At 34.1% G+C, this 18,047-nt stretch overlaps 1 protein-coding gene across 1 annotated transcript in view; it reads left to right on the top strand.

The window, feature by feature from the left end:
- The window catches only part of IL1RAPL1 (interleukin 1 receptor accessory protein like 1), a gene marked incomplete at its 3' end in the record, with an annotated part of 664,549 nt that overhangs the window by 61,356 nt on the left and 585,146 nt on the right, over positions 1-18,047 (top strand). The gene's annotated exons all lie outside the window — the stretch shown is intronic.

The raw sequence follows: 18,047 nt of genomic DNA, 5'->3' as shown, positions 1-18,047 counted from the left end.
TTCTCACAGCCCTTTTCTGGAAAGACTTTTTATATCAGCGTGAGCACCTCTTAACTGTTACCAAATCGTCCAGTTCATCAAGAACGTTCTTATCCTAATAGTACTGATGTGTGATGGGATCATGAATCACCAAACTTTCAGGGAGAAGAGCCCCACCCTTTCCCTTAAGTAAAGAGGCCAATAACACTGTGAAAGGGGCTGATTTCCAGAAGTACATCTTTGTTAGAATCCAACTGCAAAAGGCAATTTTGTCAACTGACAAATCCTAGATCTTTTGGATCTGGCAGATTAATGCAAGATATTTGAAAATAAACCTTCCCAATCCACTGTGTCCTTTCAGGAGGGATCCTTCTCATTCTAGTAGTTTTCAACGGCTCATTGGTTTACAAAAACTTCATAGTCTTCTCTGGATTTCTAGGAAAATGTTATGATCTTCATTACTTTTGAGACCTCTGGGACTGTTGTTCTTCACAGGACACTTCTCACCTGTGCTGCCTCTACTGATCCCATTTTTATGGTCGTCTTAATTCTATGCTGTGCATTTGCACTCAGAGATTATTTCCTGAGCATTCTCAGTTACTCTTAAGAAGAGAACTATGCCCTTTTTCCTCAGAAGTGCCCCATTTGAGCCACAGGATGAGTCAAGATAAAGCAGCTTGCTTTCAGATGTCCAGTTTCACCCTTAGAAAGAAAAACAAAATTAGTACTTACACAATGAATGTTGAACAAATAAATAAAGCAGATATATATTCCAACTCAGTGAGATGTCAGTGAGATAAACTTCCATTCAAGTGGTGTTTCACAAGTACCAAACATGTGGGAAGTTAATCCATAACATGCAGGTTTTGCATTTTGTGTTTTATAGTTCGATCTGTGTAATATTGTTGACTTTTTAAAAAATAAAAAACATTAAGCCCTGGTGTGGTTTGGCTTTATTTAATTTGATGAACTGAAGAAATCTTACTGTGTCTTTTCTATCCTCCATTCTTTTCCTTCGCTGTTGATCAAAGGGGTAAGATGACTTTTCTACATTTTTTTATTCTCACTAGTTTATGCAAAAATGCTGTGAATATTTCACAGTCACTGCAGTTCTGAAACTAAAAAGGGCCTCCTACCATTTCAGCCTAAATACTACCTGGGAAAGAAAGGGTAATTCCCTGAGTATTGTGCTTTTCCTATCTTAATCAATATGTGCCAATGGCTTATAAAATATATTGCATTGTAAAATCAGAGGGCAAAGCTGTGTCTTTGACCTTTGATGCATTTCATGTTCATATTTTGACCTTAAAGTTACTAACTTTTGTATGAATTTTACATTTTTTGATCTACCACTACTATCTATACTTGTGTAGATTTTTTTTTTCCCAAATAATTCCTCAACATTAACAGTAAGAAAGAAAAAGGAATGACAGGCCTCTGATGGGTTAGTCAGTGAAAGATGTTTGGGTGAAAAAAGGCTATCACCATCACAGAATCTTTTTTAATGTGTCAGTGTCGTCTTGGTGTGTTCTCTAAAATGCCACTAAGTGCAATTAGTTCCTGGTGCAATATGCATATATACCATACAAATGGATGAAGTCCATTTTATATTTAAGGAAAAGAGAACATACAATTTTCTCTAAAAGCTGATTTCTATCTCTGTAATTTTAGAAATAACTGAATAAAACAGGTTCTAAGAAACAATAGGAGAGAATTTTGCTGTAAAATCAGTCATGTAGACCTAGGACAAGTATGAGACAGTCAACAAATGTGCCTGCTGTCTTGAGCAATCTATACTTTTCTTTGTAGTTTGAGAGTGCATCATGCATAGTAAGGGACACAAGTAACATTCCCTGTGTCTGTTCTTTGGCAAAGTTATTAAATCAACAAAGCATAAGAAATTTGAAGAATTCTATTTTCTAGTAGAAAAGTAGAAAAAGAACTAGTAGAGATAAAAGCATGTAAGAATCATATTAGAAAGAGACTGGGGGAAAGCAAAACTTTCCATTCTTTTTGGTTCTAGACAAGCAGAGGAACGTAAGCCAAGTCTTTTCTACTGCCAGGAAAATTCAGTCTTACTGACAATCCTCATCCAGCCTAGGATATATGTTGTCCCTTTTCCAGCCTGCTGTGTGAATAGAGCTGTCACCAAAACAAACTATGCTTTCTGTATGGTGAAGCAGAGTCTTTCTAGAGGTCAAATTTTCTATTTCCTGCATTTTTTCTCCCTCTGAAGAATGGGAGAAGGTCAGAGAAGGAGAAGGAGCTTCTAAGGTCAAGCTGCTGGTTTAAGTATGAACACAATCAGGATGTTTGGGTTTTAGGGCTTCTCTATGGTAAGGATCAAAGAAAACACAGTTTATGCAATTAATAATACTTACAGTATACCGCTGTTACGTCATTGCAACCTAGTCTAAAAACCTTTTCCTTAATGCAGCAAAAAAATTCCCATCATTTAAACATTTATCTAATTTTTTTTCAAATTATTAAATCAAGGTCTTATACTGTTCGCTTTTCATATGTGTCATAGTTGCTCCTTTGTAAAGAAATTTATCAGAACACATGCTTCACAGAAACTTACTCATGAAGTACCAATTCCTAGGTGGTAATAGAGGATGTCTTCATGAGATGAATGCATTCAAGTGGATTCTTTTTCTTCACTTTGCAGAATGGGAAAAGAATAGGCTTGCAGAGCACACCTAAGATACTAGCTCGTTTACAAAGTATTTTTGAAGTTTTTACTTCTAGGAAACAAAAGGAACTGGTGAAAAATATGCTCCTTTGAATCTGAATATTTGAAAGAATACTTTTAACTAAAAAGTTAAATTCCTAAAATGGTAGCCATCTTTTACTATGTTACGGTTCAGCTGTATAGATATCCAGTATAAATATCCATCATTATTTCTATTTTGTTTTTCCTGTTAATTTTCCTGCTGTTTTCTCACAGAGGAATCTGGTATATTTTCAAAGCATTAAAACAAAATTTACAGCTAGATTACCTTAATTCTTGTATACATTACATTATAAATCAATCTTTTAAAAAAGTAGAATGCATCTTCAGTTGGTATAAATCCACTGGCCTTATATAAATTGACTGCAATTTATATTACTAAGGGTCAGGACAGCAAGCTTTCCTTCAGCTGTAAATATAAGAAATAAACCACAATAATATAAGATATAGAGTGTAAATCCAATCAACACTTCCCTTTACTTGTTCAGAAATATAATCATGTGTTTAAGACTACATGGTGCAACTTACACTTGAAAAACTTAATGTCTAATGTATTGTCATGGAAGGCTCAATGATTACAGTTTATTCATTGAAGTAATTGTAAACGTATAATTATTTCTTCCATTTTACTTAGACTTAAAACCAAGACAAAAAAATAACTTAAGGCAGCCTGAGAAGCAGGAAAAATTTATGCTCTTTAGTTGTAAACTCTACAATAAAATATACAGAGCCAATGGGCCAAAAAATTGCTTTTACTAAACAGTGGCATAACCCTTGTTTCTTATTTCTACTTTCTGTAGAACTCCAGTCAAATGGAAATCTGTATCTTCAGGGTTTTTTCCTGACATTCACTGCCTTACCTAGTATCTCGTTATGTTTTGTAACACAATACGTGTCTGTATAGAGTGCTGGTATTGTATCAATGATTTTATCCTATGAATATTGATACCATTACCTGTGAATAGAATTGCTGCTGTGAAGATGGCAATTCTAAAGGTATCTATATTGCTGAGAGAGCAAGTCCTATCAAAACCATGGGCTTTGAACAGTATTATTATCAGTTTGCAACTAATGCTATTACAGGGAAATGTAAAACAGCGCTATAAAAATCACTGATTAGAGTGTAGATTCTTTGGGACAGGGACTCTTTTTGTGGACTAGAAAATTTGGAAGAAAATTAGGATTCACAGTCTGTAGTTTAACTAGGTCAGAATATTATTAACTTCTCTCACCTAGGACCCATTTGACAATAATTCATATACTACTTGATGTACAACATCTTTTTTTTTCTGCCTGCATAGCATTTACTTTCAGACTTGATGTTATAGAGCGGGTGCCTAGGTGCTCTCAGAAATAATAGATAAAATAATTGAACACCCCAAAAGAAAATATGAGAGACTAAGTCACTGCATATTCATACACACATTCCCTTCTCTTTATTTTAAGATTAAGGGTTGAGGAAGAGAACAATGTCTTTACTAGACTAAAATTTGTATCTTCTGACTATCTCTGCTTTCTGACTTCCAAATCCCTGTTATGAGAGAACTGGCAAATCCTTTGGGTATATTTACTGAATCGTGCCACTGAGTTTATATAAATATATATAAATCTGCTCAATATAAACAGTAGCAGAACAGAGTTCCCCTCTGCCCCCCCACCCCCTCCACCTAGTCCCATGAGTGTGGACCATTGAACATTATTATCTGTTTTTCATGCAGGCATACAAAATAAAAAAATATTTCAGCACCTTCCCTAAAGATTTCTTTTCAGAAATACCTGAACTGAAGACAAAGTTAAATGCGCGTTACTCAGATTTTTGGATAACCTAGATCCAATCAGTAACTGCTTGGTGTTTGTCTATGCAATAACAGTTTACAGTGAAGTATTTATCCTGAAAAACAGAACAAATCATAGACAAGCTTCCTTTCTTCTGAAATGTATTTTACAATAATAGTTGTATATTATGTATAATACTATATTAAGTATTAAACTGTTTCTATAGATGTGATAGCAGTATAGCTCTTTGGAGTAAATTAAAAACAATTATGGGAACATTTTCAAAAGGCTCATGGCAACTTTTCATTGTCATTTCTAGCTGGATAATCCATGAGCATTTATCAGTAGAACTCGTGTTGAACACCATGGGACAAATCAATTTTGAGCAAGTAGGAAGACTAGTTAGTGAGATATTATCAGATTGCTCATAATCACATATTTAGCCCTCTGTGTTTGTACTGCAGTTCACATTCTTGAAGTCCACTCACATTTTAACTTAATTAAGCCTCCTCTGTATGTATTTGGTCAGTCATATTTGATTACACCAACTATCCAGACTTTAAAATAAAATAATCCAGCACAGTCTAAACTTTGAACATATTCATATAGGTTTCTGACATTCATTCTTCTCATTCTTCAGAGTAAATTTCCTTAAGGCAACCTAGGAATTATTCCCATGCCCCAAATTTCTCTTTTTTATTCTGTGCATAAGTCAAAATCCCATAGCTTCCCTGGTTCTTTGAGTATTTCCAACCAGCCCAGTGGTTTAGGTCATCCTTCTCTCTTTTTCTAGATGTTTTTTCCCAAAGCTAAGGAGGAAATCCTAAGTGGAACCACACCTTTCTCCCTCCAACACACTCCTAACTCGTTTTTTTTTCCCCATTCCTGAGGTGCTGAGGAGACATTTTACAAAAAACACTGATCGGAGACAGAGCAGCTTCAGCAGTGCTAAAAATACAGGGGAAAAACAATAAAAAACTATTTCCAGGCATCTTACCTTGCAACAGATAACTTTATTATAAGACATTTCTTCATCAAAAAACACACAGACAACATTTCTGTGGCTTATGTTTCACTAGAAAGAGGTAGTTGTTTATCAAATGTTAACTTTCGTTGGAGGAAAAGCAGAATGCAAAGCAAAAATGTGCTCAAATTCTGATTTTTTTATCTTGTCCTTAACATTTTCCAGATCAGTACAAGGTCTGTCAATTATGAAGCCAAATCATGTACTCTCTCTGACAAATGCATCAAGGCTTGACACCTCATCTGGTCAGGTTTCATTTGCATATGCTGAAATTCCTTCACTTATTCAGACCAACTGAAAGCATCACTATTGATTAGTGATTTTTAAGCAGAAGGCTTTTACATTGCAACAGTGTGTTTGTGAATATGTGAGCTTTGTGTCACCTGTAGCGAAATCTTTGAAAGACAGTCCAGTTTATATGACTTGAATGTACCATGGAAATTATTTTTTATCAAATGGGAAACAAAATAAAAGGAGAAAGATAAATAAAATCCACTTAGGTTTGTTGCTAATGATCCTGTATTCAAATAATTATTTGGCATTATAGCTGTGATTAGTTCTCCCTTCATAAGTTGTCTCATGTCTCTTTCCTCAAACAGTACTTCATTCCTAAAGAAAACCAGGCAAACATCTTTTTATCTAATAGCTCCGTTTTACTTTAACATTATAATTACAAATTATAATTATAATTACAGTTATCATTATAATTTCACAAAGATAATGAAATCTAATTTTTTTTTTGGTTCTTTTTGTCTTGTGGGAGTATTATATATGGTGTATATATTGGTAGATTCCTTTTTTGCAGAAGTGATCCAAATAAACAGTTGATACAATATATTCTGGCTTCTTTGTTCCTTGCCTATCATGATTCAATAGATTCAACAGAAATTATGCTATTTACAGATCCACTGGAAATCTGAAATGTATGTATATATCAAATAGATCCTCTTCTCATAAAAATACATTGCGACACAACAGCACTTATCTTCGTTAAAGGTAATATAATTTGTATTCTGTATTTACCTTTCTAGCAACATACAGGGCCCTAATAGATCTAAAATAGGAATACCTTCAATATGTTTATATTTTTTTATTCTTTAATGTCTTCCTTATTAGTACAATTAATGTGGTCTTGTTTCAACAATTTGTACTAACCGAGTAGAATTTTAATTTGCTAATATTTTTCATTATGCAGAAATTAGCTAGGTTTTTTTGGCATCTGTCTTGTCCAAATCTTTAAGTTCCCACACCTTAGTAGCTTGGCTTTAGATCTGTGTACCATGAAGGAGAAACTTTCACTATGTACTGCTATGTGCTTGCAAAAAAATAAAAACCACAAACAAACACCCTCTTCCCAAACCTCAAAGCCCCTAACTTTTAATCTGGTTGACCTCTAAAGAAAGGTAATCAGTTGTGACACAAAATCCCGAGCTCTTGCAATAAGCATATAGTAATCTTTAAACAGGTGTTCTTGTTGGATTGACAATACTCTTCTGCGATATGGGACATGGGGTATGTTACTATTCAGAACATCATATTTTATTGTTTGTCATGCTTTTGCAGAGAATAGGGTGCCAGTTGTGGGAAGACTGATGCTTTTGCCATTAGCAGAAACCCTAAATCATCAATATTTCTAAGACAATCAAAATTATTTAGTCTGACCATTGCATTCTATATTTCATCCCTTCAACAGCTAATAGATTGTTTATGAAACTTCTGAATTGTAATGCACAATAGCTAAGATAGCGGAAATTTAATGTTAAAATTATGCAACTGAGATTTTAGACATTTATGAATTTCATTGGTTATTAACAACTTGAGGCACACAGGCTGCATTAAATCTAAAATCTGTAATTATACATGATGTTCCTAAGTACTGTAAGAACCAAAGAGATCCTCCTGAGACTCAGTCAAGTTGCTTGCTTAGAAAAATCGTCAGTTAACCCCACATACTTCCATGAATACCTGTAATTCTACAAAGAAAAAAAATTTCCATTAAAAGATGTAGTTCTCCAGTCAATCAAAAACATCCATAGCAGATTGTATTAAAAGAAGGGTTCCTAGAGGCTTTTGGATAAGGCTCCGCTTTCAGCCTGTTGTAGTAGCTTTTCTGCTCAGTGGAGGTGTCCTTATCTTTGGAAACATCCAGTGAAAGCAGATCCACAGCCTTACTGTTGTACAAATTCACTGCTTCGCTGTTTTGAATGTAAGAAAACTTTTGTGATTGTTCTATTCCTTCCTCTACCCCCAGTATTTAATCTCAATAATCATTCGGGTCACTGAAGTACATTATGGTTTGTTCTGCTACTGCTTGTTCCATGGACTTGCAGAACAGATCAGTCCTTTTGTGGAATTATTACTGCTTCTTGTCAGTCTTAATCATGCATAAGATTTATATATTTTTGTATCCTAATGACTACTGTGGTAAAGAGATAACACATCATTCTAGATGTTGTCTCTCAGGTTATACTCTGACTCTGCAGAGAAATTAGTTAACCTGAGCAATCTGGCATGAAATTCTGGTTTGTTCTTTTTTTAAAAACCTTTAATCAGTGACTCACTGAAACAGCTGGTAGAGGGTAGTTTTGTCCTCATTTATTTTACAACCTGATTTCTACTTCACTGACTGTGTGATGGTGAAAGATTTAGTTAAAACAAGCATGACATTGACATTTAAATAATTCTGAAGAGCTCGTAATTATGTATTTAAAAAAACCCAAACAGCTAAAACCTTCTATTCTGCTAACATTAATATTTTTTTTTTTTTTAAGTGACAAAGTTTGAAAAAATGTTGAAGTACTGGGAGAAATTTCAAGACTGAAAAGTCTCCAAAAATGCATCTCAGAGATCTGTCATCACTTTTCTACAGTATTTAAAAAAGTTTTAGTGATCCATATTCCTTCATTTTAATTAACATTTTTTCTCAAACAAATTGCATTTTTGCTTGTCTGCTTCTTTTGTTGTGTTTAAAAAAAGTGTTTGTGTGGCAAAACAGTACTTTCTTCATTAAAGTGGGTGTGATCATTGGGATCACAAGAAGGGATCTTTGGAGTTCCTTACAGCCTCAGGGGAAAGGGCAGCTGTTGTATTGCATTTTAGTATTTCAAAGCAGACAGACTGGTCATTCTGTATATATGTTTTGCACACTTACAGATTTCCTAGGCAGAAGCTGAACAGTCAGGGATGGATTTTTGAGTGCTGCAGGTTGTTTATTTCTTACAGGAAATTATCCCAGAATTTAATCAGTTAAACCTTCTTGATGGTTAATTTTGAGATGGCCTACACAGCCTCCGTGGTATCATTTTGAACTAATAATCAGGCGATTATTTGCTTATATTACACATCTACATCATAAATCTTTATTGAAGTGTTTGGTGGCCCCTAATTTGAATAGTATAATAGTGCTAGATTGGAACAGTGTTTTTTTGAAAATAGATATGACATCCACATTACTACAAAACGAATTTCTTCGAACTACTGTTATTGCAGTGAATACCAAATGAATTTATGAAAATGAATGCATAAAACATCATTCTTTCTATTATGCCCTGACATTTATTAATACAAATATCCATGATGTAGCAGTAAAAATCAAGAATTCTGGAAGTTCCAACATGGCTGAATGTTGAAGCTGGAAAGCCAGTTAAGATATCAGGCAGATATCTTAATAGTTTGGGTGTTTAACCTTTGGAAGAATTATTGTGGTGAATGCTCTTTCTTAATAGAGATGGCTGTGTGGGTGTCTGGCCAAGGTCAACCCACCACAAGGAATTTTTTCCACCTAAAAATATTTTCCAGTTCAAACAGGAATTATTTCAAAACTGTCCTGTAGCTAGTTTTATGTATATGTTGCCATATTGATGATCCTTTTCTGTTTCAGGATTTATGAATTGTTGATAAACACAGTACAACAGCACACTTTGATAGTTTTATGTTGTTCTCAAAGTTGAAGATGGAACTCTGCAGTATTACAGAACTACATTTAAAGATTTCTCCCAGTATAATTTAATCCCTGATACAGTTTTTTTAATAATATATTAGTTTTTAAAAAGGTAGAGTGAGTACAGCATTGCTTTGTCTACTCTGCCCAAGATGCATAGAAGAGTTTCAATACATCTGACAAAATAGTTTCTGTAGTTCTATATTTTCAATGGGAATATTTCTAATTGTCAAGGGACATTTTTTCTTTCCCAATTCAATCTGTTAATCTTTTGAAAAAGTATACTTATATTTAAGATGCATAATAAATACTGCACTGATGGGCGCTCAGTATTTTTTCAAAGCTCTGTGATTATCTTTCAGACCTCTGGATATTAAAGTTTTTATTAGAAATATCAAGCTCAACATAAATCTGCTTTTTTCTACTTATTCTACTGGATTTTTTGGCTGGTTTCCTTTGATGTCTCTCTCCTTTTTTCATCTTCAGCCCTACATTCCCCCATATTTCCAAATGCAAGTGACTAAATGCATTGTTAGACTTGGATTAGGGGCTCGCTCATCCTCTTCCCTGCCACCCCCTTCTCTCTCTCATTCTCAGCCAGATTAGAGGTCTGTCATCTTTTTCCTTCCTTTTCTTTTAAGGTCATTTGACTCGAGGAACTCAAGGTCTGAGATTCAGATAAAACCCTAATGATTGAAGTTTGTGTTATTTTGCATTTTTGCTTTGATATAGTGTTGCAAAGAACAGTGGAAAGAAGTTTCAGTGTGAAATGTAGGACGTACAATCAATTTATGTAAAACAAATAGATATTGAGGGGAAAAGTATGAGTAACTGTGGCTGAAATCTAGCCCCAAATTTGGGTTACAGCTGAAAGCCTGAAGTACAACCTTCTTCCTCTCCCACTTTTATTTATGACTATTTGCTTAGGAAGTGTGCCAATGGATATGTAATCACAAAGCACAGACCTTTTCTCTGAGTAAGAGGATTTAAGAGTCTGAGGAATAAGAACTTATATATATAGAATATAAACAGCCATTTATCTATTAAGCCAAAAGAATTTTACAAAGTGCTAATCCCAAAGGTGTGTTTCATGCCTGCAAGCAACTGTTAGCAGCTTTTATTTAGCGGCTTTAAATGGAAGTCTATCCATCCAGTGCTCTGATTATTTCTGTCTTTGGGCAAGGGAAAAAAAAAAAGAAAAAAGTTTGCACTCCCATCCTTCCTATATGATGAGAAAAATTAATGAATTAAAAAAAAAAAAGTTTCTATTCACAGTTTTTCCTAGGTTATAATTAACATATGTTTAACATATACATTTAAAATTTTTGTATGAGTGCAAAAACTGTTCCTGTTGAACACATTTTGCACATGAAATCCTAAAGTAATTTTGAACAGTAAAAAAGTTCCTTTATTACAAGACAATAACGGTATATCAGTGATGTATGTAAGTCTTTCTATCTCAGTCACCTTTATGTACATGAACTTCTTGGAGTTTTTTTTGGTGTGTGTGTATGAGATCAAAAAAATGTAGATTGTTTATACGTAGTAGGACTAGGCTTTCAGTTTTCTTTTAGTCCTCTGATGTTTGCTAACTGGGTTAACGTTTCTAAAGATGCAGTGGCACTTCCTCAGATATCTGAGTAAATATAGGCCTGTATCACTGTGTGTTCCCGTGAAAAATTTAAAATTCAGAAAGAGTATAACAATAAGTAATGTCTTTGGTTGCACAGCACTCTATGTAATGGCAGTTTATTTTTCCTTGTGAAATGGCAATATGGCTTGTGAAGCACAGCTTGAGCATGTGAAAGAAGTGTGACCATTTTTGTCTATTGTGCCAACAGTCTGCTGCATCTTGCAGGAAAACCACCACACTCGTGGTGTCTGTTACTATTTGTAGGATTAACACCCCACGTAAATTCCAGCTGTTGCTCATGTGATTGGTCTTCCTGGTAGCCAAATGAACACTTCCTGTGCCCAGCTAGGGCAAATGTGTCTCAACTTGGCATTTAAAAGTCCAGTTTGAAATATTCAGAGAGATATTCTCTCTGTGTGCATCAGAGGTCTCTTTCTCCATGTAATTATAAGAGTAGAATTGTATGAATAGCTTATACATCATCGTTTGTAGGTGGATCATATGTTGCTTAGATTTCATTCTTCATGTTAAAAGGGGTTGTTTGGGGGTTTTTTTCTTTTCATTTCCTCATCCAGGCCAGTTTCTGACTTTTCCTGCCTAGGTGCACAACACGTACAGTGAGGTGTAAGGAGGATGCTAGAGAAAACACATTTCATTGTTTCCATTTTGCATCAGTCTGAAGGATTAGTTATTTGAGATCAGTCTGATCTCATCTAGATGGCAAAGAGTCATGGTATCATCAGCACGTCTGAGCCTTTCTGAGTGCCAGAGGCAGTCTGAGTGACTCACAACTGAGACAGTAGGGCTTTTGAGAGCTGCCTCTGGGGCAGAGCCACATGGAGTCTCACAATCCCTGTGTCATCAAAAGCAACAATAAAGCTTCACAATGCCCGTGTGTGAAAACACCAAACTCTGAGTGAGTTGCATTCTCATACTGCTAAGAGCTATGAATGGTGCAAAAGTTCAAACTCACATAGTTGGATTTATTTCTTTCATCACTGAAATCATACTAACAGATTGCAAATCTCTGATTTCATTCCCAAACCTGGCTGTTTCAATGATTCCTCCTAGATCTGCCTGTCTTCATCACAGTTGCCTCCAGCAATAGAGGCACACCTGCCAACATGAGTCAGAAAAAGTTAGCAGTCCAATGCTAATAAGCATTCTATTAATCACCATCTTGGTGACAAGCTTATGTGTGATATATGCGTGTGGGCTGGTGGCAGATTAGTACCTTGTATAAGTATATACATAACACCAAGCCTGGGATTTCATTAATATCTATAAAATTTCTGTTACGGTAAAGAGTCTGTTCAATACAGCTTATTGTACTAGACACAGATGTCCTAAACAAAAAAACAAGCTAACAAACAATAAAAGCTCTGTTCATCCATATTCTTGCAGCGTCAGGAGATTCTGTGTTTTGTATAAACTCTTTTTTGTTTGTGTTTGAAAGCTTTTTGCAGAACTATTGTTAGTCCTCTAAATAGATAATTAAAAATTTCATGTGATTTATTAGGCTTGTTAATTGAAATGTTTAATCCCATGTATTATGCAAAGTCTTTGGGATAAGGAATACCTTTTCCTCATCCTTCTTCACCACATTATAATGGGGGTCTATATTCACTTGAATAATGCAAAAAATAAATGTGAAAATTTAGAAGCCTCTCTTTCACATGTTTAGTTTTCCTGAGTAACCTGATACGTCCTTAGGTCCTGCAGTTCTGTTTCTCCTTATTCTGCCTTTCCTTTCTTCCTCACCAATAAACCGTTTGGTTTTAACTCTTCTTTAATGACAGCCATTTTTTACTTTTCTGGCTGACATTCTTTCCTGAAATTAAACTCTTACTCATTTTGTAGGTGGGAAAATACCAAAAAGCAAAATCCAGAGACATAGGGCTGGGCTCAATAACTGCTCATATTAATTGAGTGCAGAACTCCAACCCTGGTACTTCACCACCAGGACAAACAAATTGCCTTAATCTGGAAAACAAAAGATGAAACTTCCAAACCTGGAATAGCACAGTGTGCTATCCTGCTGCATGAGAAAGTACCTCAGCATGAAGAGAAAGGTCAGCATTGTTCTTGCAAGCCTCTCTGTGACAGGACTGTGTTTTTCTGATGGTCTTGAATTTTATCTTAATTCTCTACTTATGACTCTGTTTACTTCAGTTTCTTTCAATTCCTGTATTTAACATGTGTTTTGGGTTTTGTTGTGTTTTTTTTTTTTTTTAATGAAATGTCAGGGTTGTTCTTATGATTTAGCTGAGGAAAATGAGGCAGATTCAGCTGTGAAGGTGAGGGATTTCCAAGAGGTTTTGAAAAGGACACTCAGGCTTTTTGCTTGTCATAGCACTGAAATCTTGAAAAGAGGAAATGCAACAAATGAGTAATTCTGATAGTCTTTGCTTCTTAGATGTGCTTGGTGTAAGCCTAATCTATCACTCTCCCAGTACAGCTTTATCATGGCTAAACAAAAGCGTATTTAAGTCTTTTTTTTCCTACTCATATTTCATCATTATCTTTTCAATTTTATCATCTTGAGTGTTCAAAAAGTAAAAAATAAAACCAGAAAATTCACTTAGCTTTAAGATATTTTGTTTTGTGTAATTTTGGACTACATATCTACACAATGGAATCATTCTTATACCTATATACAAGCATCTACTGTTGCTGATAAGCACCCTAGAATAATAACATAGAAAAATACTAACAGTATTTTCATTGTGCTAGGTTCTACATATATAAAGACCAAAAATTTTATGCTGTTTCTGTGTACGTGCAGCTCTGCTAAGACAAATTATCTGCAGGGAAATAAAGTCTATTTCAGGTTGATATTGGGGAAAAAATGTATGTAGAGGGCTACGTTATGAAGAGAGTGGGAATGTACAGTAGTCCCTTGGTGTAAGGATCTGTTCTCTGAAGGCAGCTAAGCCTATACAGAAGAACTGATCATTTGAGTCGATATAAGAATCGGAGCTCTAGGGATCTATCACTGCTGTTGATATTTCAACCAAAGTGAAATATTCCATATTTAGGCAGTTATGGACTCAGATACACTGACAAGGAATATCTAATGTAAACTATATTCTAGGCAGCATGCTTATCAAACACTGATTATCTCTTACACTGTGCTAGTTCATAGTGTTAGAATATGTTTCATGGTAGCCTTTGTTGTTTTGCACCAGGTTAGATGATATGTCTGACATTGCTATTTCTTCATTAATAATTTTAGGAAGAAACAAATAAGAGCATATTGAGAATGAGTTCTATATTCCACCAAGTTATTTATTTCTCCCCTTTTAAGTTGTCTGTTCCTACCATCTGGTAAAATATGCAAACAAAATGTATCTCTCTTCAGTGAAGAATAAACTTAAGTTGCGGCTTGTAGTTCTGCTATTCATTTTGCTTCATGCACACTCAACAGAAGCTTTTCCAGAAATGCCAGTGATGACAATCTATGTCAATCTCCTGCAATGACACCAGTACTTCAGAACCATGTTTGGTGAGATGCCTGTACAGAAGATGCTTCATAACAACTTTGTTATTTATGATTAGAATGTTATTTTACTCCAGATAGCTTAGGGCAATAAAAAAATATCTGCTTGAATATTTCTGGAGCTAAGACTGACTTTCAGATCTTTACTGACACCAGATTTTTTATATATATTATTCATTCCAATTACTGCTTTAGATGAAAATGTGAAGCTCAGAACTTCGATGCTTTCATATGTCAAAATCATGCCATAATATGTTTTTTCCATAATATTTTAAAGGAAAATTAAAAAAAAGGGTTATTGGAAGTTGAGTAGTTTTGCTTCACTGTAGAAATAAAGTAAAATAAATAAAATAAAATCTTAAAAAGTTAACAGGATGCATTTTCCCTCATTTGGCCCTGCCTTTTCCATTTCAATCTTAGCACAAGCACATATGCTTTCTGAATCTATGAAAACCAGACTATCAATATTTTTCTTTACGTGTTATTATTCCATGTTTTAACTAAATCTAGTATTTCTGCAATCTCATTCCTCTAATACAGTACCTGCTTTTTTCAACTAATCACCTTAATGTGAACAAATCCTTCTTTATAGAAATTCTGATTACTCATTGGCCTATGTTTTGGACATATTAAATGTCCAGTGTCCAATACAAAAAACATTACTGAATTTTATGATTGCTCCAAAAAGGTTTAGACTAACTTAAAATAAAGTGTATATATATGTATTATTTCTAATGCACTGGTATATATGATGAATTACCAAATTTATTTTAATGAAAAATAGTTCAAATCCCAATTAGTCATTACTGAAGAACAAATAGCCACTTCTAGTGCATACTTATCCAAACTTTAACCATGTTTTACAATTAGAAGGCCCCTGTTGTTTAGACTTTACACTGAACACATGAAAGCTGAGCCTTTAAGTAAGGACTCAAAGACAAAGGCCCAAAAATGACATTTCAATGAATTCATTCTGGTGGTAGCAGTGGAACTAGGTTTGTCACTCAACTATTTAACATTAATGAAATAGCTTTTATTTCAAAAAGACTTTTCACATGACAAAGGAAAACAGACATTTTTTTTTTTTTCTTGTGTAGAATTATTTAATGTAGAGGTTATTTGATGACACTTTTCTTGACATCTGAAAGGCATTTTATGTATACACTACTATATACATTATTTTTTTCTAACACAAAAAAAGGTGGAAATTACAATTTTACTTTATCTAAACAAGAAGTCATATATGTGATGCTGATTATTTCTCTTTAATCTACATAGACTGGTAATGAACCTTATATTTTCTTACTTCAAAACAGTATCACTTTTCCTTTTTTTAAAAGTAATGACTTGCATCTAGTCATAAGAGACCTTGGAATTTAGAACATTACATGAAGAAGTAAAGCAATATTGAGAAAAAATGTATATAAAGTATATATATGTGTATTATATGTAATCTATAATATACATTTTTATGTAAATGCATATGTATTATATTTGTATGTATTATATACATACGTGTGTGTGTATATATATTCATGTATTTATCTCATGTAATGCCCTATGAAAGAGAATGCCATCATAATAACTGAAATATCAAAAATGAAGAAAATACCAGCTTTTTTCACCACATAATTTTTCTTTCCTCTTAGGCTTCTGTGTAAGCAACAGAAAGCTTATCGCTTTCCACACTGGTCTAGATAACTGTCAGCTCAGCGTCCCCAGGGACATTGACTGTTTTAATCCTGATGTGTAGGTTGGTGTGGACGTTTGCCATCATAAAAGGATGCATTTGCTTATCTTCACAATTTCCTTTGACTGTATTTTCCTTAAAGTGGGAAGTAGCTCTGCTTAACATTCACTATGCTGCTCCTTACTCAAGAATTCTTATAGATACAATAGTGTAACGTCTTTTTTATTTACTAGGGGTAATATTCTCCCATGTCTAGATATTTGTGACAGAATGATGGTTATATGGAGGTAAAGTATTGGATTCCTCATTAAGCTGTATTCCCTTTCTTCTTTAATAGGTTGTGGTGGGGTTTAGTTACTTAAAATTAAGGAGATGTATAAAACTCTTTATGAACTACATTTTTGATTATCCCATTCTCATCTCATTATATTCAGAAATAATTTTTTCTCAGCACCTTTGACAGAAACTGTTAATATTATTTTTGGTGTGGGTGGTTGTAATTTGGGGGTTTTTTTGTTGGTTGGTTGGGTTTTGTTTTTGTTTTTTCCATAAACGTTTTTTAAGTAACAACAATCAAAAGAGGCAGAATGTTGCTACCAGCCAGGACTATATTACCAAAGCTCACAACTAAGAGCTGGTAGCAAGAGGCAGTATGTTGTGAGGGGACGTATAAAATCTGTTTTTATGTGAGTGGATCAGGAATAAAGTATTAAACAGGAAATAAATGTTAAACAAGACCTAATGCACTAGTTAAATTAATATGCTGTTCATAAATACAAAATTTGATTTTCTGTTGCATGTAAACTATTCCACTAACTCGTGAGTTCATTGTCAAAAATGAGAGTATCAACAACAGAATAAACTTGAAAAAGACTGGGTACAATTTGTGGAATAATTGTGTTTTAAAGTTGTGTCAAACAGAAGTGTTTAGATTAAATGTTAATTTGAGTACCTCTTTCCTAATGCTAACGTTGAAAATACCAAAAAAAGAGTAAAATAGTATCTTTGTGCAATCTGCTATATACTAATTTTTACGTTGCACAACAAAGAATTTTAAAATTTTATTTCTTTATTGTCACTTGAAAGATGTTTTTAATGGTACTGATAGTTTATACTAAAATGAAAATTCAGTTTCTGTTTTTCCTATGACTTTTTCCTTTAGATCTTAAATGGCTTTCTTCTCCATATCAGGACGAACTTCTGTTGGACCTCATCAGTGTATAAATTTTATATCTTGCAATATTTGTTATCCAGTCTTCTAATTTTGGTAAGCATGATAGGGCTAGCAGGGTTCCTCCTCTGCCTTAAAATATTCACAAGCTGATCTGTTACAATAAAAAGAAAACCAGTATTTTTAACTCAGGTTTGTAATATGTTAACAGTAATAGTAGGTGGTAGTTATTCAGTAGTTATTGTGATTAGTCTTGTGTTTTTGAGAGAATACAATCCCCTAGGGGTTCTGAAACCAAAATGGGATCTTACTTTCTCCCTGTCTTTGGCTCTCTTTTCTGACATTTCTCTGCCTCCTTCCATTATTGTTTTTCCAAGGAAAAGAGCAAAAGAGATCAGAGACCTGAATCACTGTATCCTGAAAGATATACTGACAATTTCAGATAAGGTATTTTAATTCTAAAGCTTCATTTATTAGTCTACTATTTATTGCATATATCAACAGTGACTAGTAAAGAGCAGAGCAAATCTATTTGGGGCATATGATATTCATTGCTTACTTATATAAAGTATGGTAAGATTGAGAATTTTTTCCCTCCATCTTT

This window comes from Phaethon aethereus (genome assembly GCF_964289735.1).
Source record: "Phaethon aethereus genome assembly, chromosome: 1".
NCBI lineage: Eukaryota > Metazoa > Chordata > Aves > Phaethontiformes > Phaethontidae > Phaethon > Phaethon aethereus.
The sequence above is the reverse complement of the archived record's forward strand: the minus strand, read 5'-3'. Positions and strand labels throughout refer to the sequence as shown.